Source organism: Lissotriton helveticus, chromosome 12 (genome assembly GCF_964261635.1).
Source record: "Lissotriton helveticus chromosome 12, aLisHel1.1, whole genome shotgun sequence".
Taxonomy (NCBI): Eukaryota; Metazoa; Chordata; class Amphibia; order Caudata; family Salamandridae; genus Lissotriton; species Lissotriton helveticus.
Genome location: NC_136073.1, coordinates 100,585,148 through 100,610,620, shown reverse-complemented (window position 1 = coordinate 100,610,620; position 25,473 = coordinate 100,585,148). Strand labels below are relative to the sequence as shown.

The window sequence follows — 25,473 nt, the reverse complement described above, 5'->3', positions numbered from 1 at the left end:
GCAAATAGCCTAAAAGTGTTGAGGGAAACAGTGACTTCAACTTATACCCATAAAAATCTTCCACACAGAAAGCATCAAGTGGATTAACTTCATTTAAACAGTGCATGCTATAAAAGATCATATGTTCTTATGTTACGTGTATTTGTAAAGCGCACTGTCACCCATGAGGGAATACTTAAGCTATCAGAAGATAAGTGTTTGAAATTAGGTTGTTGGTTGACTCAGGTGTGAGCCCTGGTCAGGCAACAGCCACAATCAGTTGCAGGGTGAACCACCAATAGTCACTAAATTAACGTGTGCTTAACCCTGGGTAGCTTAGCACAAAAAGCATTCAGGCTTAACGTAGAAGCATGTGTAAAGTATGTATGCAGCACACAAACAGTAATAAAGTGATAACACAACAGAAGAAAAATCCCAGACCAATTTAGAAAAATAGAGTACATTTCTGTAAATTATTTGATACTGAAACAACAAAAATCCAATAAGTAGAATTTTTAAAGGTCTTAGTGAAAACTATCACCTAAAAGTTCAAAGTGCCAACTGTAGACATCTGGTCACGAGGCCAGGTCAAAGTAGAAATATTATGGCTAACTGCGATGGAGCGCTGTTCAGATACCAGAAATGGATTGGGCCCAGCTGGCAAATACATTCGGACTTTAAAAAAATCCTGAATATAATGATATGAGAAGGTAAAGGTCAGCGGGGCAAGGCTGCAGGAGGTGTAAAAAGAGGAAGCGTCATCTTCATCGGATAGCCTTGGGTTGAATCCGCAGGGAAGATTTCTACTTTTGGACTTGAAATGGAAGGCAGAGGGCCAAGGTTGGATGACTCTTTGGGGATTGACCGCTGAAAAGGAGTTGCTACTGTGGAGAAGAATGTAGTGGCAAAAGCTGCAAAGTCAATCTGACTGGCAATGAACCTTGGCCAGATAGGCGAGCAGGTTGATCCAAATCCCCTTCTGGTTCTCAGAGCATTTTTTAACTCAACATTTTACCTCACTTTTGAATTTTGGCTATCTGGGAACCTTGAAACCCACTTTCAAGGGCCAAGGACGAGAGGGTCACCACTTGGAGGGTCATGACTCATTCAGGTGGGATCCAGGTATGGGTTCAACACAGAAGAAGCATTTTTGGTCCCGGTGACTCTGAACAGGAGGCCAGCAAACTAGCCCTTGTGAGTCACTTTGGAGGACGGATAAAGATCTAGTTGTTGTACCCAGGCAAGAGGGAAGCAGTCGGTAGATCAGCAGAGAAGGGCAGCAGTTCCTTCAGAACAGCAGTCCAGCAGAGTGGCAGTCCTTACACAAGCAGAGCAGTCCTTCTTTCTGGCAGAGTGTGTACAGGTCTAGAAATGCACTGAAGAGTTGATGACTGAGGTTCCTTTTATATATCCTGGTGCCCTGGTTCTGGAAGGTGGAAGAAGTTTCTAGACAGTGGCTTTGAAGTGCACAGCCTACTGTGCCATGGCTCCAAGCTGGCTGCAGTAACACTATGGGGTCGTTAAGCCCTTTGTGGGAAGGCAGAGCACAGGCTATTCAGTTGTAAGTAGGGCTGTGTTCAGCTGTGCCCATCCACCCTGCCAGCAGATGGCCCATTCAGGCACACATAATCCCTCTATTGTGTGACAGTCTGGGAGGAATTCACAAAGTCTAACAGTCAATTTCACCCAGTCATGTGACCCAAGACAGGGTAAATGCACAAAAGGGCTAAGGGCCTCCAAATGAAAACTTTCTAAAAGGGGAATTTTCGAAATTGTAATGAAAAATCTGATTTACCATTAAAGAAGTTTTGTCATTGCCATTTCTAAACGTTAAACATGACATAGCTACCTGCTCCCGATTTGAACTTATAGCTTATTATATGTAATGTGAAATCCCCATCAAATAGGTGGGGTAGGCCTCACAGTAGTGAAAAACGGATTTGGGATATTTTCACTACCAGGACATGTAAAACTTAAAAGTACATGTCCAACCTTTTAATTCACAGCAACCTCCACTATGGGCTTCTTGGGGCCTACCTTAGGGGTGACATGTATGTAACAAAAGTGAAGTTTTAGAATTGGCAAGAGTGTTTTAATGCAAAGTCGATATGGCAGTTTAAAACTGCCTTCAGACTGCCTGCAGACTGTTTTAAGGTGCTACTCAAGTGGGTGGAACAATAACTGATGCAGACTCACAGGTAGCATTTACAATACAGATCCAGGGTATATGGTATAGCACTCTGCAAGGGACTTAAAAGTAAATTAAATATGTCAAACCGGTGTAAAACAATCAAAATGTTTAGAGGAGAGAGCAAAAGCACTTTAGCATTGGTTAATAGTGGTAATGTGCACAGAGTGCTAAGGCCAACAAAAACAAATTAATCCAAAATAGGAAGAGGAGTGGAGGCAAAATGTTTGGGGTGACCCTGCAGAGAGGGGCAGGTCCAACAATAGGCATCAACCATCTTACAATTAGTTGCAGCTTCATAAAGCATCTGTTCAGCTCCTTAGCTCATAGATAAAGCTGCCTAAATCTACACAAACTCTTTGAGACTGATAACGAGTTTGGCGGACATGTTACTCTCTTACAAATATAACGGATATCCCGTCTACCATATTTTGAGTTCCATTGGACATAATGGAACTCGCAATATGGCAGATAAGATATCCGTCACATTTGTGATGGAGTATCCAGTCCACCAAACTCGTAATCAGGCCCTTGGCAGGGAATGGGGGATCTTAGCGACAAAGATCTGGATCAGATCCAGGGTGACAGCTCGAGGAAGTTAACAAGAAAGGAAAAGATCCAAATTTTCAGACTTTAATAAAAATGTTCCTTCTTTTATAAGACCTCTCGAAGTAAAAGGAGTCCGATTCTGAAGAGAAAAGCTGGAGAAACCTTTGTTGTCAGATGTCTGGAAGAAAATGGAACTATCACTGCAAAGATTTAATCAAACTCAAATCCAAAACAATAGTCACTTTATAATATCCCTTAGTTAGCATATCCTGGCACGGTCTCAATACAATTTTACAGACCAATATTGGTCCTCTCTAATGCGGATTTCAAAATTTCACAACATTTAGATCATCTATATTTCCACCCAATCACTGATGTTAACATGCCAACATTAACACAACAGCATAATCAACCCAGCATATCTTGATGTGAGCACACCAGGGTTACAAATGAATAGATTAACTCACAACCTCCTCAAATCCTGTGGATGTTAGCCCAAGCTCAATGTCTAATAAACCAAACAAAAACAATATTACTACGTACAGGATAGCAACATTAAAATATCAACATTATCAGCTCAAATATCCTGATGTTAGCTCACTAATATTACTAAAATATGCCAACATTAAAACCCCAAACCTTTCAGTCTCAACAGAACTAAAATATACTAGCAATAAAACACTGACATATCCAAACTCAGCTCATCCTGGTATTAGCACCCAGAAGTTACTAGCTAAGGTTACTAAGGAGATTACACCAGTAGTACACCGCCAAGTCAACATATTGAAATGCAAAGCAGCTTCACGCTGTCCGAAAAGGAAAACACAAATTAATTAGTTGAAGAAAATCAGGGCCAGATTTACAAAGATATCGCGGAATGCAGAGCAAAATTCAAAGTTGCTGCACTGCATTGCATGACAGGGAGAGAAGAGGAAAGGCCATATCTTTGGGTTTATTCACCTGTGAAGCCAAGCTTTGCGCAGCTTTGCACTTCTTTGTGTTCCTTTTAGGCAACTTTCCTGTGCAACACAATTGTTGTGTTGGATAGTAAATCCATCAAAAATTATTTTTTGCAGGTATGCGTCACTTTTGTGGCGCAAACCCACCGTAAAAGGTTTGTAATCTGGCCCTCAATGTTACATACACAGAATGGGTGTTGCATTGACTAGTCCCAATGGGAGAACCCCCTCCAACCGACCCCGCCCCACATTGGGGTACCTCTCTCCAGGCTACCATCATTCAAACAATGTCAGGGTGCCATTAGAAACTGTAAAGGATGCGGAATCTTTGGGATCACCCCGACACTGCAGAATTTCCATCAAAATAGCTCCTTAAAGCAGCGTATTGGGAGCTGATCAAAGTGAAGAGATTCTCCACCCATGTGTTCCCGTCGTTGTCAAGAGATTTCCTCGAAATCAGGGATGAACCACATCTGGAAGCCTACTGGGACCTTGTAACAAAGCATCTAGATCGCAAGTTATACCATCAGTTTAGGGTTGGTACATTGCCCTTGGGGTGCATCCCAAGTAAGTGGGACACCGCTTCTAGCAATAAGTGCAAGCACTGCAAAGTTTTGTTAGAAGATATAGACCATCTCTTATTTGTTTGCCCGGTCTACCATAATCCGAGTAGAACTTGGTTGAAACCAGTCTGTAAACATATGGGGACTAGTTCAGCTATGGTGGCAAAGAGATTGCTGAGCTGGGCATGGGTCTTGCTCCCAAAAAATGGTGGGTAAAAGTAATCATGTAAAGTCCCCGATTATGACTTATGGTTGATTTATGTAAATATGTATTTTTGATAACTATGTATTTTATGATGAAGAATCGCAATAAAGACTTATGAAATGAAATGAAATATAAAGGATGCACTACATATGAACTTAGCAGAATGACACAGTCTAAAATTCCATACCGTACTGTACCAATTTATGCCATGGCATATTATAGTGTAACACACCACACTTTATAGTACTATTTCATCTCTTCCATAATATAACATAACATAACATGAATTAACATAACATAACCATGACCTACAATATCATACAATAGTACACCTAACATATCATGCCTTTACTTGGCATAGCATAATATAAAAAAAACAAATCATAGCATAACGTACCATAACTTAACACAACGTAACATATCATATACAGAGGTTAAAACATTAACATACTAAAACATGCCAGCATTACCCAATAAAGACATATAAATGGTAGAACAAATACAGTGCTGGATGAACTTATTACATGCCAACACAAAGATTTTTGTTGCCTTAACTTTATGTGTTTCCTTGACATGCTGCCACTAGTAAAGTTTTTTTGCAAGCTGTACAGCTGCATACCAACCCCACAGTATTTCAGAAGTCTGGCTTCGTATACTAAATGTGATTGGCCCTGTGCTTCCAATCCACATAAAATGTGTGCAGCTTCCTCTGCTGGGGTGTATCCAGCCTGAAAAAACAAATCTGCAGAAGGGTCAATACACACTGTATAAAGTTAAACACAATAGCATGTGGTTCTAATTGAAGAGTAGGGCTTACAACTTTATGCATACATTCTGTAAATCAAAAAACAGGCCGTAAATCTGTGCCGTGGGTTGGTGTTCAAACAAAGTATCAGAAAAAAATATTGTGTGGACAACATATTGTGTCAAGAATATGAGGACAAAAATATGGTGAAGGTAGGGTCCAAAGCAAGAAAAGTTATACTTTAACTCCTCATATATATACTTTGCGCGTATATATATATATATATACATACACACACACACACACACAAACACATATCTTGAAGGTGGGTAGAGTTAAGAATATTAAGAATAGTTAATTTATTCTTACATATTTGCAAATTTTTTTGTTTGTTTTAATTGCGCGAACTAAACCAGAAGATATCTGGTTTCAGAGTGCTTTACATAGCACCAGTTTAGTTACACAAGGACACAGTCATTTTTGTTAAGCACGAAGAGTGTAAACGATTTGCCCAGAATCACAGGGTGTTGGGCGTTGTTGCCTTCTAGATATTTTGGTCCTCGATAATGTTGGCCTCGATAACTTGCCCACACGATATTTTTGTTACAGATGATGTCAGTGATCCCCAGAGCTTTGCGAACTCACAGGGGTGCAGATTCATGAATTGTAATCCACAAACATTCCCTAGAGTTCGCCCAGAAATGTGTGACACTCAAGAAATTCCCAGCAATACTCCTGAAACAGTTTTATTAATTATGACCATGCAAGGGATTTTTGCGCATGTAACTGCACCTCATGTCCCGCGGCATGTGGGCAAATGCCATGGCCTATAAGCAGTAGCCTCGTTGTGCTTTATCTTTTCCATGGGGGAAGTTTTTTTTCCTATTGAGAAACCCTTCTTTAATTATGGGTGAGCTCCGATTTTTTGCCAACCCAGAAAGGGGATGAGATCTGTCCTGAGCATTTTCTTGACCAGGTCCAAAGTGGTAACTGGTGGCAAACAAGTTTGTGAATGGCCACGATTTAGAAGGGCCTACCCATTTTAAAACTGACAGTCCCCACACTTGCTGTAGGATTTACTTCTAACCAATATCACACCATTAAGGAATAATATTGCATACTATTTAACGTATTTACAAATGCAAGGGGATCTGGTGTGAAAACCCTGAACTTTCAACCACTGCTGTGGGTAAATTGAACTTCGACTCTAAAATGGCTTTGGGGCTCATATATTCTGCAGAAAAAGATGCAGCAACGGTGTTATGAAGCAAGTTATAAAATAAAGTTGCAACCAGAGATGGAGAGGGGTGTATGGTGCAAAATATGAAATAAAGGTAGAACAAGAGGCACTATTTAGGTAGTGGTGCACTCAGACGAGGAGGGGGAAGAAAAAGGTGCTAGAGAACTCGGAGTGGGGAGGGGGTACATTCGCTACAAAATAAGTTTACATTCACAGAAAAGGATTGGTAAGTAGACAAGGGGGGAAATGAAGAGAAAGTGACAGAGCCAAAAACAAAAAAACAATAAGAGGCAATAATGGAGTGAAATCCATAACAGATGTCAAGTTCATCATGTTTCTGTTTGATCAGCTTGTAGGAAATGTAGTAAGGGTGTCTAGCTTAGAGATACAACTGTAGGCTTGAAAGTCTGAGAGAAACATGAACTGTGCCCATTTAGGCTTTACCGTACTCGTAGTTAAAGTATTAGACTGATAAAACAAGAGGCACAACTCTTACTCGCGGCAGAGGATAGGTGTAGGGGCGTCCGTGAATGTAGTTTCGGGGTCTTTCCAGTTCCAGTGCACCGGGATTATCCCTCCAATCAGGATGTCTCCGGCCAGCTCGTGACCAGTCTCCTTCCGGGTGTCAAGTGAGCACCCAGCACGACAAGAGCAGCAGGAAGGAAGAGACATGGTAAGCAGCCCCATGGTCAGCACTGCACTCCAGCGCATTTCTGTCCAGTGCAGAGGGGATGATGTCACCGTAAAACTTCTGAATTTGTTTGAGATGAAAACCCTCACACGCACAGATATTAAAAAGCAAGAACATTAATAGCCCTATCTTTCACAGTAGGACAGCCTCTCACACACCACTTATCATTCTGCCAGCAGCCACTGGTTACCTGCAGCCTTTATACAATGTTTGAACTAAAAATAGACGTCCCCAGATGTTGCCATTTTTCGAGAGATAATGAAGCCTCGGGAAATATAATTTTGGTTTCTTTGGGAAGTTTCATCCATATCATTACTTTACGAGAGGTCTAGATTATCAAACATCTGGGAATCTATAGGTCAAAAATGATGTTTAATAGATGGACTAAAATTCCATACTTTGTTTTGTGTCGCGCAAATTCAGTGGTGAAACTGTGTCTCGTCACGTGTGTGAAGAGCATGTTTAGTACAAGCAGCAGGAGCGCAACATTCAGCATAGGAAAGATGCCGCACAGCACATGCTGCAGCACTGCAAGCTTCTGTCACATAAAGCACAGGCAGAAGCAGTGTAACTTTTCCCTGCACAGAACCGATTATTCAAGGAGGTCGGAAATGTGGGCTTCCTTGGCAAAGACCATTTATGTATTATTATTTATTGATTTAAAACATTTATAAAGCGCATTGCCACTGATATCCTGGCGCAGAAAAGCTCGTGTATACAAGGAGCTTATTTACAAGCCCCTTGCACCACCGGTGTGTCACTTTTAATATGTGAAGAAGTGACGCACATGCGGCGCAAGGGGCTTGTGAATAAGCCCCAAAGCGTATACTGTTTTCGAGGTGGGTAAACATAGACATAGGGTTGTACCAAGAAAAATCACGTTTTCAGGCCCTTTGTAAATTGAAGTTACTCCGTAGAGGACCTTAGAGCGGCAGGGATCTTATTCCAGAGTTGGGCTATTCCGACCATTAAAGCTTGGCCAGTCTTTTCTTGCAGAATTTTGCAACACAAATTAAGTTTGCAGTTACAGACTGGAGACACCTTCCTGGGACATACCTTTTAACTCCTTAAGCACGGTGCAAATTACGCAGAGGTGCAGGAGTTCTATTGAGTGGGCGGGCCGCATTGGCCAACGGACGAGCGCAGCACTACCGAGGTAGTGCTTGCGACACCCGTTGGCCGACGCGTTCACGCAAGGGGTTAAGTATTTTTTGGTAAAGGTAGTGAACCCTTTCCCTGGACTCCTTTAAAAATTATGTACAGGGATTTAAAGACTATTCTCTGTAGGAACAGAAAGGGGTGGGAGGCAGAGGTCAGATACGGTATTGCACATATCCTCTAATTACAACATGATACTAGGACTTAGCAAACGTCAGCCACCTCCTTTATTGAGCCATAATTGCCTGAGTACTCGTTCCATGATCACGGAGGTCCACTCTTCCTTTTCCATTTAATCTCCAGTGCAGAAGCAAGATCCAACGTTGTCCTGCCACCAGCGGTGGCTCCTCTGTTAAGATGGAGGAGCGTCACCCCCCCAAAAAAATAAAATGATAATAACACCATGTTATCATTTTATTTTTCCCTAACGGCTCTGTAGGTGTGGGGCGGAGTGGATCTGGGCTGCCTACACAGCAGGGGAGGAGTGGTAGGCAATCTCCAAGTGTGCATGAGGGTTTGGCCGGCCATCTTGTGCCGGTCAAAAAGTCATGCGCACTTTCCATGTTCTCCCCCAGCTGTAATGCGCAGCCAGGGTGGAGCAAATGCTCAGTCCCTCAGTCCCTGTCTGAGCGCCAAACCACGGTGCTCAGACCAATCACCAAGCTGCTCAACCACGCTATGAGTGACTAAGGGAGTCCGGGAGCCTGTGTGATTCCTGTTTCCCGTGTTGTGGCAAGAAGGAAAGAGGAGAGGCAGCCACCGGTAAGGTAAGTTTAATTTTCTTTTTAACCCTCCCTTCCCCACCTCACCACTGCTGCCCAGTAGCAGCCACTACTGCCTTCCACTCAGGTACACCTTCCTTCTGTTCCACTCTAGGGACTTAAAGGATGGATAGACCACACAGCACGAGCACAGCCTGTTCCTCCACATCTCACTTAGGCTTCGCATACCTATAAAGGGAGAGGGCTTACAGAAACAGCCCTGGGACTGCAGCCAGAAGCCGTACATGCCCTCGCGTCTACTACAGGTGTAGCTACCAGATGGTTTTCCAGATAATACACAGAGGTCTAGCACATTCCTGGCACTCTAGGTGACAACATGGTATCAACCAACTCTTGAGACCTATAATGTAGGATCTCAAGTAGGGAGATGGCTCTGTGGCAGCACTAGATTAATACCTCTATTGGGGAACATGGGAATCTGATGCAGCTAGTCAGGAAAAACCCACACAGAAAGTAGATAAGACTTTAAGCTGCTATCACAGCAGTTGAAAGGCTTGATTCACTTCAAATATGGAAGGGGTGCCTCGAGTGGGTGTTACCACCAGTGGTAGGTACTTGCACCTTGTTAAACATTGTCAGTTACCTAGGAGAAGATCCTGCCCTGGATAAGATAGTCATGTGGCAGGGGCTCTGATTTCATTCTGAAGGAACCTTGAGAGTGAAAAGACTTCCTGTTGAGTTTGAACCTTAAGTTCTTCTCAGCTTGATGCTCTCTGCCTGGCAAATGACTGGAGAAGGTCAGTCGTGTCTTAGCCAATGGGCGTCCCATCGCTGATTTCAAGCAGACAGAGGAGCGGGAAGGGTAGCAGAAAATGGAGGCAGATTACTTAGGAAAGAGACGTGTTTTTATAGCGTTTCGGAATGACACATGATTTTTGATACTCCTGATGCTCACAGGTAGGGAATTCCAGAGTTTTGGAGCAAGAACACGAAAAGAGCGCCCTCCTGCCCTAGCTCTCTTAAACCGAGGAACAGATGCCAGGTGCAGATCAGAAGAGCACAACTGGCGTGGTGTGTGTGTGTAGGGCATGAGAAGATCGCAAAAATATGGGGGGATTGGGCGTTCAAGATTCTATGGGAGATACAGTGGGCTTTGAAGTTGATGCTTTCTCCACCGGAAGCCAGTGTAATCTGCTAATGAAGTTTGAAATAGAGCAGACTCTTGGCAGGCCAAAGGACATCTGAACGGCAGCATTTTGTGCTCTTTGTAGGCGATGTATCTCTGCTCTATTGGCCCCTTGGTACAAAGAGCTTGCATAGGCCAGCCTAGATAGTAGAGAGGCCTTGATGATAGCCTGACAGAAGTTAGCATCGAAAAAACCCACCAGGGGTTTAGGACCACATAGGAGCCCAAAGCAGACTCCAGCTACCGCCTGTGATTGAGCCTGGAAGGTCAATGCAGAGTCAACCCATTGACCCATGTAGCATTGTTACAGTACCATGAGGAAGCCACTAGGAAACATACATAGGGTTATCTAAAGTTGTCTACTCATAAAGACCTTGGGTAAGTGTTTGAACTTCTCCACTACTTGCTGTAAAATGTATGAAATAGGGAGAGTCAGGATCTGAGGCTATCACCAGGTTGAGTAACAGGAGGAGGCTATTTTATGTTATCTAGTGTGTGTGTGTGTCTGTCTGTGTGTGTGTGCGTGTGTGCGTGTGTGTCAATGTGTCTGTGTGAACATGAATGTGTCTTTTTGTTTGTCTGTCAGTTTTAGGTGGGCCCCACTGATAGCTATATCCCTGGTACTAGCTCCTCCCACTACACATTATTAATGCAGAGTCAACAGCAATAGCAGTTCTTGCAAAGGACACACTTCCAGGAGTAGTGCATGAGCGGTGGACCCAACACTACACCCACTAGAAGGGACACGTAGGCAAAGGCAGTGGGAAGGAAACCATTTTGTAAAGGTTTGCAAGGTGAATGAACAGCTCAGTATGCCAAAACGAGAAAACAGACTGGATGCCTGAACGTTCCAGAAGCAACACTCTACGAAAGCCCACAATGCCAAGCGGCAACATCAGCGGAGGCAAATCGCTCCTAAATTAAGTTGATTGTCTTCTAAATCTTTGTACAAGTGTACTTCAGGTTAATTGTCAAGCAACAGAGAGTAAGACAGATGTGCTATGTCAATGTTTACCTCAGAAACGTGTGTGAATATCCTACTGGCTGCATGCGGAGAAGGATATTAGTCAAAGAAACGCTGATGAGTAAAATCACAAAAGTTATTCAAACACTGTCCGAAAAATTACACTAAAAGGAAACAGTTGCTCCATACCTTTTATTAATGACAGTGGTGCATGGATAAACATCATGTCTGAGGAGAAACACATTGAACTGTCTCCATTGGCCCCTTTCACACAATTAAAGACTAAAGTATGTGCATGGGCTGCATCGACACATTAAAGAGTCAAGGTTCAGTGGTAGCTAACTTGAAACACAAAAAGACAAAAGTACAAGCACCCATTTATATACTGCAAGGTACTACCTGCCTGTTTACTCAGTTTTAATAATGCTGCTGATTACATGCAGACAAGATCGAAGGTGATCGAGTCTTGGTGCGACTAAAGAGAAAATGCAAATCTGATGCTCCCTTTGCTGCTGACCCCTTCATAGTTGTGATTAGTAAAGGACACCTAGTAACTGCTCACTGTCCTGGAAAATCCACTTCATGAGATTCTTTGCACTTCAGGCATCTGCCTCATTATTCACCAGTACCTGATGTAAGAGATGGGACTGGGTTGATTGAGACTATAGGGAGCCCTTAGACTGCATTTGTTCTTACATCACCAGTGCTAGGCATAGACCCTTCTCTTCCCACTTCACGGCCTCAGAGGACATGATGTGGGTGATTGGTCAGAACTCCATGATAACTTATGGAGGAGTTATAATGTGTAAATAGAAGAGATAAACAAGACTGCACCCAAGGCGGGATTTTGACATTTGGGCGAAAGTTCAATGGTACGATCTGCCAGTAGAAGAAGGTTGTAGCACTTAGGCAGCAGGAATTGGCAACATCTGAATCAACTATTCATCTGATTTGGAGGATCACAGCAGCCCAGGAGGGCATGATGTTATTTCTTTCCCAGGACCTGATGAATACCGTTTTCTACAGGGGAACCAAACATCCCATGGAAGACCACAAAGAGGAAGAGGAGGAAACAGAGGAAGAGGACAACAACAGGTAGACTCAGCGGAGAAAGAAATATTGCCACATGGGAGATCGACGAGGCAAGCCAAGAGAAAGTGATGGGTGAGAAGGTCTTAACTGTCATTAACCTTTCTTCTCACAACTTGACTACTAATGAGCAATCTGTCTTGGAATTGGGTTTATCCCTTTGTCCCACGGCAAACTTTGACTTTTGCTGAACACAGATTGATGTATTTTTGTTTATTCAAAAATTGAAACTGAAGAAAGTATTTCTTCAATACCCAAGAAAGCACTTTCCAGTAGCTAATCCATCTCTGCAACTGTCCAGGTTGATGACAATTGTATGAACAATTTGAATCTTCGGGACATGAAGGGCCTTGCAATATTGGTGGAGCTGGGGGGTGTTCTTGATTGGGAAAATTAGAGAGATTTGTTGGAGTCTCTTGACTTAGAATTCAACAGTACCATTAACACCCCTGTCAAACCCAAATTGACATGCAATCCCAAAACCCCACACAACATGATTGATACCTTTCATGAGGTGGTGATCAGGGATCTGATCAAAATCTGAGACAAGACTAAGAACAACCGTGCTCCCAACATAAATAGCAGTCAGAAAGATGCCATTAGAACTTTACAAGAAGGTCATAATATTATCATAAAGCCCTCTGACAAGGGAGTGAATGTGGTCCTATGGGATGTCAATACGTATAATCATGAGGCGTTCAGGCAACTAGATCTGAGTGGGGATTATGAAAGGACTACTATTCAGAATTATAGATACAGCGTAAAGACATACCTATCTTTGCTCCCTAGATGGAGAGACAGCGGACTACTGTCTGCAGAGGAATTTATATTCCTCAGTGTGAAACATCCTGTGGTCCCTAGTTTCTACATGTTACCAACAGTACACAAGGAAAACCCACCTGGTAGACCAATTGTTTCGGCCTCTGACAGTCTATTGGAATACACTTCTATGTACTAGGACTTCTTTTTGTTACCCTATGTGTTGGTTTTCCCTTCTTATTGCAGGGACAGTACTGAGTTTATTGCTAAGGTGCATAACATACCAGGGCAATCACACTTTCTGCTGGTCACAATGGACGTAACATCTTTATACACATGTATTGATCATACCCTGGGTATTGAAGCTTGCAAATTCTTTTTCAGGGACAAAGACCTCTCGAAGTTTGGTCATACGGTTATACTACTAAAAATTTTGGAATTCTGTCTTAATAACAACTTTTTTATCTTCAGTGCCTGTGGTTTCGACAACTTTTCGGAACTGCGATGGGCAGTTGTTTTGCGCCGAGCTATGGCTGCATCTTCATGGGGTGGTGGGAGGCAAACTATGTGTGGATGGAGGCTAATGAGAAATGGACTAAACATATCACATTGTGGACCAGATATATTGATGATCTGTTTATTATCTGGGAGGGCCCCAAATGTGATTTAGAGGAATTCCTGGCACACACAGGACACAATGATCTGAATTTGATATTCACACATAAAATACATCCCACTAGTGTGGATTTTCTAGATGTGATAGTTGAGGTCAGTGTGGGACAATTGTATACCTAATTGTTCTGTAAAGCGACAGCTGGCAACATCATTTTACTTACTGGCAGCCACCATCCTCAGAACCTTATGTGGAGTATACCCTATGGCTAGTTACTAGGAGCCAAACGTAATTGTAGCATGATAGTCGTGTTTGAGGAAGAAAATAATGTTGAGTCAATTTAGAACAATCTAAACTATCTAGAGGGGCAAGGGACCGCTTACTCACTAGCCAAAAGAAAAATACAGAAGGGGGCCAGGAAACCGGTATGACTTATTACCACCTTTAACAACAGTAGTCAAGAGGTCAGAAAGGTGTTAATGCTTCACTGCCACATCATCAGAAGTGATCCCACGATAGGCAAATTAGTTAGCAAATGTCCACAGATTACCTACCATAAACACAAATCACTACGTGACATTCTAGTACACAGTAACACAGGTACAGATAACAGGGCTTCTACAAATGCGGAAGGTGCAAGGCATGCAAAAAGTGCAGTAATGTTAGAACATACACCATTGCCAATGGTAAACAGAGTAGCATCAACAAATTCATGACGTTACAAGTGATTTTTGCATATATGTCATTGTGTGCCCATATGGCCTCAAGTATGTGGGCAGCAAAATAGGCACTGTCAAGAAATGCATTATGAAATATTATAGTGCAATAAAGAGCCTTGACCAGACATACCCTATTGCGAGACACTGGGCCAGCCTACATCAACAAAATGCTGATCTTCTTGTTTTCTTTGCAATTGACACGATTGAGAAAACAGCCAGAGGTGGCAACAGGGAAAGATGTTTGAGGCAAAAGGAGTTGGAATACATAACTCTGCTCAGCAGCAACTACCCGGGACACCTGAATGAGACTGAAGAGCTTCACATACACATCGGCTAATGTGGTACTTTACTGAAGTCTTTCTCATGCTCTCGTTTCCTACTGCCCTAATATCTGATCTAGAACAGTTGTCTCCCTCCCTCCTTTCCCCCTTTTTCTCTCCTTCCATGAATTCAGGTACCTGACCATGTTTCTGAGTTCATCTATGGCTCCTTGGACACATTGGAACATTTTATCCATGTGCCATCTACCCCCTTCTCCTACTCCCCTTTCCAGAGTAACTTCCATCAAGTTAATTTGTTTTCTAATCATTGCACTTTTATGAACTGCTAAGTTTGAGCAGGGGATCACACATTTCAGATTTATGTCCTACATATAATGGGGATTTGTATCCATATATGTATGAGACTGTTTGTTAAATGCATTTTTTGAAACTCTGATTTGCACAACACCATTTTTGGCCATTTGGCCCATTACCTTCTTGGGGTTTGTGTTTCAGTCTGGTTGCAGAAGTTGTTACCTTGTAACTTGACCGTAATATGTTTCTGACCAGGCTGCTCTGAACTGCATTTTTGAAGGCATGTGGCTAACATTGTGATGACCATATGTTTATTCCACACAAAGGAACTTCACTACAACGTGTTTTTTGATCGGGTTGCACTGAACTTTAACTTTGGAGCCACTTAGCTGATAATACTATGATTAGCATATGTTTGTTTCACATGAAAATATTTGTCAATGTGCTGCTAGTTCATATTACTTATTTATATGTTCCACTCACAATGTAAAATATGTGTATATGTATATTTTTTTGCATATTGTGAATTACTACTATTTTAACAGTCTGTTTTCACATTTCCCCTGTTGTCAGACAATATTGTGTGTGTGTTGTTTCACTCTTCATCACCCTAGAGGTTATTTATAGGGTTGATTGGGCCCAATTGGTAACTGGCTGTGACGAAGACCTTCTCAGGTCGAAACGCGTTGCTGCAATAAACTTTGTTGATTTAAGAACACTGCGTGCGGCCCTGCGCTGTCCTTTGGATGTTTGGGAGGCCTGTCTGTTGAAACTATTACACAGGACCCATACCCGCGAAACCGCACCAGGCCCGTTTGATTGACGTGGCCGGAATTCCTTACGGGACACTTATATTTATAAATCTAGAAATGTAATTTAATGTGAACTTCTATCTAAGCATGAGCGCAAAATCCGTTACGCTCGCGGATTTTGCGAATTTTCGGTAAATTCGCGATCCGCGAACTCCTGGGAATTTACCACAAATTCGCAAATCCACGAGCGGCGGATTCCGGGGGCAAAAGTTCAAGCCTTGCTGGCCTTTTGTAACTATTTTACGATGGCGCCGGCAAGCTCCAGCGCCATCCTAAAATAGTTATTAAGTTAGCTTCAACAGGATGCTCTAATAGATAAAATAAAGCAGGTGCTCGAGCACCTGCATTATTTTATCTATTAGAGCTTCCTGTTGAAGCTAATTTAGTAACTATTTTAGGATGGCGCTGGCAGCTTGCCGGCGCCATCGTAAAATAGTTACAACAGGCACAAAATGGTGGCGTCTTCTTGAATAAATATGAAGGGCAGGGTTCATTCTGGCACGATGGTCCTGGCACAAAAATTAAACCTCAACCGGAAGCACTTACAGATATCAATTAAGCATGTGCCCTAGTTGAAGCTTAAATTCAGTGACTCATTCATCGGCCCAAAAAACAATCGTGAGCGTTGTCAAGGCTGGGCAGATGTGCCTTCTTCCCAAATATACCATCGAAAATCAGCTGTGATGCTGGACAGAGGCCTTTGCATCCTTGACTTTCACGAGCGCAATCCTCGTGCTGTTCCTGTGGCCAGGAGCTTCTGTATCTTCATCTGCTGGTCTGATCGGTCTCTGACCTTTTATACACACAAGAGGCATGTGCACTCGCATGGAAGCCCCGTCCGTTTGGCCCCGCCCACACACTCGTGGTGTGCACCGTCTTCCCGCCATTTACCCACTATGATAGCTCACTCAAGGGACCCCTGCGCCTTTCGGCGCGATTGCATAGTAAGACACACCTGGTCGCTGTAGACAACTCTCTGGCACTTTAGGCAGCTGTAGTGTAGTAAAAGCACTATACATTTACCCAACGAGGTAGCACTTACTGATTATCCAGTAGAAAGTACTCCAGTTGAGTAGAGGTCTGGCACAAAACGGTGGCGTCTTCTTGAATAAATATGAAGGGCAGGGTTCATTCTGGCACGATGGTCCTGGCACAAAAATTAAACCTCAACCGGAAGCACTTACAGATATCAATTAAGCATGTGCCCTAGTTGAAGCTTAAATTCAGTGACTCATTCATCGGCCCAAAAAACAATCGTGAGCATTGTCAAGGCTGGGCAGATGTGCCTTCTTCCCAAATATACCATCGAAAATCAGTTGTGATGCTGGACAGAGGCCTTTGCATCCTTGACTTTCACGAACGCAATCCTGGTGCTGTTCCTGTGGCCAGGAGCTTCTGTATCTTCATCTGCTGCTCTGATCGGTCTCTGACCTTTTATACACACAAGAGGCATGTGCACTCGCATGGAAGCCCCGTCCGTTTGGCCCCGCCCACACACTCGTGGTGTGCACCGTCTTCCCGCCATTTACCCACTATGATAGCTCACTCAAGGGACCCCTGCGCCCTTCGGCGCGATTGCATAGTAACACACACCTGGTCGCTGTAGACAACTCTCTGGCACTTTAGGCAGCTGTAGTGTAGTAAAAGCACTATACATTTACCCAGCGAGGTAGCACTTACTGATTATCCAGTAGAAAGTACTCCAGTTGAGTAGAGGTATGGCACAAAACGGTGGCGTCTTCTTGAATAAATATGAAGGGCAGGGTTCATTCTGGCACGATGGTCCTGGCACAAAAATGAAACCTCACCGGAAGCACTCACAGATATCAATTAAGCATGTGCCCTAGTTGAAGCTTAAATTCAGTGTCTCATTCATCGGCCCAAAAAACAATCGTGAGCGTTGTCAAGGCTGGGCAGATGTGCCTTCTTCCCAAATATACCATCGAAAATCAGCTGTGATGCTGGACAGAGGCCTTTGCATCCTTGACTTTCACGAGCGCAATCCTCGTGCTGTTCCTGTGGCCAGGAGCTTCTGTATCTTCATCTGCTGCTCTGATCGGTCTCTGACCTTTTATACACACAAGAGGCATGTGCACTCGCATGGAAGCCCCGTCCGTTTGGCCCCGCCCACACACTCGTGGTGTGCACCGTCTTCCCGCCATTTACCCACTATGATAGCTCACTCAAGGGACCCCTGCGCCCTTCGGCGCGATTGCATAGTAACACACACCTGGTCGCTGTAGACAACTCTCTGGCACTTTAGGCAGCTGTAGTGTAGTAAAAGCACTATACATTTACCCAACGAGGTAGCACTTACTGATTATCCAGTAGAAAGTACTCCAGTTGAGTAGAGGTATGGCACAAAACGGTGGCGTCTTCATGAATAAATATGAAGGGCAGGGTTCATTCTGGCACGATGGTCCTGGCACAAAAATTAAACCTCAACCGGAAGCACTTACAGATATCAATTAAGCATGTGCCCTAGTTGAAGCTTAAATTCAGTGATTCATTCATCGGCCCAAAAAACAATCGTGAGCGTTGTCAAGGCTGGGCAGATGTGCCTTCTTCCCAAATATACCATCGAAAATCAGCTGTGATGCTGGACAGAGGCCTTTGCATCCTTGACTTTCACGAGCGCAATCTTCGTGCTGTTCCTGTGGCCAGGAGCTTCTGTATCTTCATCTGCTGCTCTGATTGGTCTCTGACCTTTTATACACACAAGAGGCATGTGCACTCGCATGGAAGCCCCGTCCGTTTGGCCCCGCCCACACACTCCTGGTGTGCACCGTCTTCCCGCCATTTACCCACTATGATAGCTCACTCAAGGGACCCCTGCGCCCTTCGGCGCGATTGCATAGTAACACACACCTGGTCGCTGTAGACAACTCTCTGGCACTTTAGGCAGCTGTAGTGTTGTAAAAGCACTATACATTTACCCAGCGAGGTAGCACTTACTGATTATCCAGTAGAAAGTACTCCAGTTGAGTAGAGGTATGGCACAAAACGGTGGCGTCTTCTTGAATAAATATGAAGGGCAGGGTTCATTCTAGCACAATGGTCCTGGCACAAAAATGAAACCTCAACCGGAAGCACTTACAGATATCAATTAAGCATGTGCCCTAGTTGAAGCTTAAATTCAGTGACTCATTCATCGGCCCAAAAAACAATCGTGAGCGTTGTCAAGGCTGGGCAGATGTGCCTTCTTCCCAAATATACCATCGAAAATCAGCTGTGATGCTGGACAGAGGCCTTTGCATCCTTGACTTTCACGAGCGCAATCCTCGTGCTATTCCTGTGGCCAGGAGCTTATGTATCTTCATCTGCTTCTCTGATCGGTCTCTGACCTTTTATACACACAAGAGGCATGTGCACTCGCATGGAAGCCCCGTCCGTTTGGCCCCGCCCACACACTCCTGGTGTGCACCGTCTTCCCGCCATTTACCCACTATGATAGCTCACTCAAGGGACCCCTGCGCCCTTCGGCGCGATTGCATAGTAACACACACCTGGTCGCTGTAGACAACTCTCTGGCACTTTAGGCAGCTGTAGTGTAGTAAAAGCACTATACATTTACCCAGCGAGGTAGCACTTACTGATTATCCAGTAGAAAGTACTCCAGTTGAGTAGAGGTATGGCACAAAACGGTGGCGTCTTCTTGAATAAATATGAAGGGCAGGGTTCATTCTGGCACGATGGTCCTGGCACAAAAATGAAACCTCACCGGAAGCACTTACAGATATCAATTAAGCATGTGCCCTAGTTGAAGCTTAAATTCAGTGACTCATTCATCGGCCCAAAAAACAATCGTGAGCGTTGTCAAGGCTGGGCAGATGTGCCTTCTTCCCAAATATACCATCGAAAATCAGCTGTGATGCTGGACAGAGGCCTTTGCATCCTTGACTTTCACGAGCGCAATCTTCGTGCTGTTCCTGTGGCCAGGAGCTTCTGTATCTTCATCTGCTGCTCTGATTGGTCTCTGACCTTTTATACACACAAGAGGCATGTGCACTCGCATGGAAGCCCCGTCCGTTTGGCCCCGCCCACACACTCCTGGTGTGCACCGTCTTCCCGCCATTTACCCACTATGATAGCTCACTCAAGGGACCCCTGCGCCCTTCGGCGCGATTGCATAGTAACACACACCTGGTCGCTGTAGACAACTCTCTGGCACTTTAGGCAGCTGTAGTGTAGTAAAAGCACTATACATTTACCCAGCGAGGTAGCACTTACTGATTATCCAGTAGAAAGTACTCCAGTTGAGTAGAGGTATGGCACAAAACGGTGGCGTCTTCTTGAATAAATATGAAGGGCAGGGTTCATTCTAGCACAATGGTCCTGGCACAAAAATGAAACCTCAACCGGAAGCACTTACAGATATCAATTAAGCATGTGCCCTAGTTGAAGCTTAAATTCAGTGACTCATTCATCGGCCCAAAAAACAATCGTGAGCGTTGTCAAGGCTGGGCAGATGTGCCTTCTTCCCAAATATACCATCGAAAATCAGCTGTGATGCTGGACAGAGGCCTTTGCATCCTTGACTTTCACGAGCGCAATCCTCGTGCTATTCCTGTGGCCAGGAGCTTCTGTATCTTCATCTGCTTCTCTGATCGGTCTCTGACCTTTTATACACACAAGAGGCATGTGCACTCGCATGGAAGCCCCGTCCGTTTGGCCCCGCCCACACACTCCTGGTGTGCACCGTCTTCCCGCCATTTACCCACTATGATAGCTCACTCAAGGGACCCCTGCGCCCTTCGGCGCGATTGCATAGTAACACACACCTGGTCGCTGTAGACAACTCTCTGGCACTTTAGGCAGCTGTAGTGTAGTAAAAGCACTATACATTTACCCAGCGAGGTAGCACTTACTGATTATCCAGTAGAAAGTACTCCAGTTGAGTAGAGGTATGGCACAAAACGGTGGCGTCTTCTTGAATAAATATGAAGGGCAGGGTTCATTCTGGCACGATGGTCCTGGCACAAAAATGAAACCTCACCGGAAGCACTTACAGATATCAATTAAGCATGTGCCCTAGTTGAAGCTTAAATTCAGTGTCTCATTCATCGGCCCAAAAAACAATCGTGAGCGTTGTCAAGGCTGGGCAGATGTGCCTTCTTCCCAAATATACCATCGAAAATCAGCTGTGATGCTGGACAGAGGCCTTTGCATCCTTGACTTTCACGAGCGCAATCCTCGTGCTGTTCCTGTGGCCAGGAGCTTCTGTATCTTCATCTGCTGCTCTGATTGGTCTCTGACCTTTTATACACACAAGAGGCATGTGCACTCGCATGGAAGCCCCGTCCGTTTGGCCCCGCCCACACACTCGTGGTGTGCACCGTCTTCCCGCCATTTACCCACTATGATAGCTCACTCAAGGGACCCCTGCGCCCTTCGGCGCGATTGCATAGTAACACACACCTGGTCGCTGTAGACAACTCTCTGGCACTTTAGGCAGCTGTAGTGTAGTAAAAGCACTATACATTTACCCAACGAGGTAGCACTTACTGATTATCCAGTAGAAAGTACTCCAGTTGAGTAGAGGTATGGCACAAAACGGTGGCGTCTTCTTGAATAAATATGAAGGGCAGGGTTCATTCTAGCACAATGGTCCTGGCACAAAAATGAAACCTCAACCGGAAGCACTTACAGATATCAATTAAGCATGTGCCCTAGTTGAAGCTTAAATTCAGTGACTCATTCATCGGCCCAAAAAACAATCGTGAGCGTTGTCAAGGCTGGGCAGATGTGCCTTCTTCCCAAATATACCATCGAAAATCAGCTGTGATGCTGGACAGAGGCCTTTGCATCCTTGACTTTCACGAGCGCAATCCTCGTGCTATTCCTGTGGCCAGGAGCTTCTGTATCTTCATCTGCTTCTCTGATCGGTCTCTGACCTTTTATACACACAAGAGGCATGTGCACTCGCATGGAAGCCCCGTCCGTTTGGCCCCGCCCACACACTCGTGGTGTGCACCGTCTTCCCGCCATTTACCCACTATGATAGCTCACTCAAGGGACCCCTGCGCCCTTCGGCGCGATTGCATAGTAACACACACCTGGTCGCTGTAGACAACTCTCTGGCACTTTAGGCAGCTGTAGTGTAGTAAAAGCACTATACATTTACCCAGCGAGGTAGCACTTACTGATTATCCAGTAGAAAGTACTCCAGTTGAGTAGAGGTATGGCACAAAACGGTGGCGTCTTCTTGAATAAATATGAAGGGCAGGGTTCATTCTGGCACGATGGTCCTGGCACAAAAATGAAACCTCACCGGAAGCACTTACAGATATCAATTAAGCATGTGCCCTAGTTGAAGCTTAAATTCAGTGACTCATTCATCGGCCCAAAAAACAATCGTGAGCGTTGTCAAGGCTGGGCAGATGTGCCTTCTTCCCAAATATACCATCGAAAATCAGCTGTGATGCTGGACAGAGGCCTTTGCATCCTTGACTTTCACGAGCGCAATCCTCGTGCTATTCCTGTGGCCAGGAGCTTATGTATCTTCATCTGCTTCTCTGATCGGTCTCTGACCTTTTATACACACAAGAGGCATGTGCACTCGCATGGAAGCCCCGTCCGTTTGGCCCCGCCCACACACTCCTGGTGTGCACCGTCTTCCCGCCATTTACCCACTATGATAGCTCACTCAAGGGACCCCTGCGCCCTTCGGCGCGATTGCATAGTAACACACACCTGGTCGCTGTAGACAACTCTCTGGCACTTTAGGCAGCTGTAGTGTAGTAAAAGCACTATACATTTACCCAGCGAGGTAGCACTTACTGATTATCCAGTAGAAAGTACTCCAGTTGAGTAGAGGTATGGCACAAAACGGTGGCGTCTTCTTGAATAAATATGAAGGGCAGGGTTCATTCTGGCACGATGGTCCTGGCACAAAAATGAAACCTCACCGGAAGCACTTACAGATATCAATTAAGCATGTGCCCTAGTTGAAGCTTAAATTCAGTGACTCATTCATCGGCCCAAAAAACAATCGTGAGCGTTGTCAAGGCTGGGCAGATGTGCCTTCTTCCCAAATATACCATCGAAAATCAGCTGTGATGCTGGACAGAGGCCTTTGCATCCTTGACTTTCACGAGCGCAATCTTCGTGCTGTTCCTGTGGCCAGGAGCTTCTGTATCTTCATCTGCTGCTCTGATTGGTCTCTGACCTTTTATACACACAAGAGGCATGTGCACTCGCATGGAAGCCCCGTCCGTTTGGCCCCGCCCACACACTCCTGGTGTGCACCGTCTTCCCGCCATTTACCCACTATGATAGCTCACTCAAGGGACCCCTGCGCCCTTCGGCGCGATTGCATAGTAACACACACCTGGTCGCTGTAGACAACTCTCTGGCACTTTAGGCAGCTGTAGTGTAGTAAAAGCACTATACATTTACCCAGCGAGGTAGCACTTACTGATTATCCAGTAGAAAGTACTCCAGTTGAGTAGAGGTATGGCACAAAACGGTGGCGTCTTCTTGAATAAATATGAAGGGCAGGGTTCATTCTAGCACAATGGTCCTGGCACAAAAATGAAACCTCAACCGGAAGCACTTACAGATATCAATTAAGCATGTGCCCTAGTTGAAGCTTAAATTCAGTGACTCATTCATCGGCCCAAAAAACAATCGTGAGCGTTGTCAAGGCTGGGCAGATGTGCCTTCTTCCCAAATATACCATCGAAAATCAGCTGTGATGCTGGACAGAGGCCTTTGCATCCTTGACTTTCACGAGCGCAATCCTCGTGCTATTCCTGTGGCCAGGAGCTTCTGTATCTTCATCTGCTTCTCTGATCGGTCTCTGACCTTTTATACACACAAGAGGCATGTGCACTCGCATGGAAGCCCCGTCCGTTTGGCCCCGCCCACACACTCCTGGTGTGCACCGTCTTCCCGCCATTTACCCACTATGATAGCTCACTCAAGGGACCCCTGCGCCCTTCGGCGCGATTGCATAGTAACACACACCTGGTCGCTGTAGACAACTCTCTGGCACTTTAGGCAGCTGTAGTGTAGTAAAAGCACTATACATTTACCCAGCGAGGTAGCACTTACTGATTATCCAGTAGAAAGTACTCCAGTTGAGTAGAGGTATGGCACAAAACGGTGGCGTCTTCTTGAATAAATATGAAGGGCAGGGTTCATTCTGGCACGATGGTCCTGGCACAAAAATGAAACCTCACCGGAAGCACTTACAGATATCAATTAAGCATGTGCCCTAGTTGAAGCTTAAATTCAGTGTCTCATTCATCGGCCCAAAAAACAATCGTGAGCGTTGTCAAGGCTGGGCAGATGTGCCTTCTTCCCAAATATACCATCGAAAATCAGCTGTGATGCTGGACAGAGGCCTTTGCATCCTTGACTTTCACGAGCGCAATCCTCGTGCTGTTCCTGTGGCCAGGAGCTTCTGTATCTTCATCTGCTGCTCTGATCGGTCTCTGACCTTTTATACACACAAGAGGCATGTGCACTCGCATGGAAGCCCCGTCCGTTTGGCCCCGCCCACACACTCGTGGTGTGCACCGTCTTCCCGCCATTTACCCACTATGATAGCTCACTCAAGGGACCCCTGCGCCCTTCGGCGCGATTGCATAGTAACACACACCTGGTCGCTGTAGACAACTCTCTGGCACTTTAGGCAGCTGTAGTGTAGTAAAAGCACTATACATTTACCCAACGAGGTAGCACTTACTGATTATCCAGTAGAAAGTACTCCAGTACACATGGAAGCCCCGCCCCAAATCCGCGGATCCGCAAATCTGCAAAATCCGCGGATTTTGCGGATCCACGATCCGTGAATACGCAAATCCGCGAATCGTGGATCCGCAAAATCCGCCCATGCTTACTTCTATCTCCTGTCTGAAATTATTGTATGACATGCTTTCAGGGCATTACCATATGCAGACAACACATAACATGTTATCAGGCCAGGGAAGCAAATAGCAACATGAGGTATTGAGAGATTGCCTGGTGGTCATTCATTAATGGATGGGGTACAACTTCCTGAAAGTCAATGTGAGCACGTCATACCTGCTTGCCATATTGAGGAATTTAGAATGCTAGGTCATGGCTCTGAACCCCTCCCCACTCCCCCAACCAACGCTAGCCTCAAGTGTTAAATATTAAGAGTCAGGCATGACTGGCAGGTCTCTGTGAAGGAGAAAGTGAATGCAATGGCCATCTCTATCTATCATCTTTGATGGCTATTAAGGAAAATGCTTTTTTTTGTAAAAAAAAAACATTATGCCTCTAGTTGCCTAGTGTGTTCACTCTCCATATGACTATTGCACCTGCCTGAAATTGGTCTTCCTCAGATACTTGCTGACTGGCCTACACTAAACACAGAACGTAGATGGGAGGCTTGTCAAGAATCTGCCTCATCTCAGCCATGTCTCAGCTGTAAGCATTTAAAAGTATAAAGATATAGATAAAACAACAAAAGTGCCTTTACACTCATAAAATGCTAAATTCTGGAAAATTGTAGTCCTGGGCGGAGGTCGGCTTTATGCTGTATTCATTGACCTACCGTCTGCGTTCGACCTGGTCCCCAAGTCCAAATTCTGGCAGAAATGGGCGTACCCAACGAGAACCTAGCTATGTTCACCAAGCTCCATGAAGATAACTATGCCCTGGTCTGATGTGGCCAACTGGGAGAGCTGACGGACCCATTCCCTGAAAACAGAGGGGTAAGACAGGGCTGCATTCTTGCCCCTACCCTCTTCACTCGTTATGTCGGCGACCTGATCTTACATCTGAA

At 44.8% G+C, this 25,473-nt stretch overlaps 1 protein-coding gene across 1 annotated transcript in view; it reads right to left on the bottom strand.

Annotated features, from left to right (window-relative positions):
* The window catches only part of LOC144797948 (extracellular calcium-sensing receptor-like), a 111,030-nt gene that overhangs the window by 56,244 nt on the left and 29,313 nt on the right, over positions 1-25,473 (bottom strand). The gene's annotated exons all lie outside the window — the stretch shown is intronic.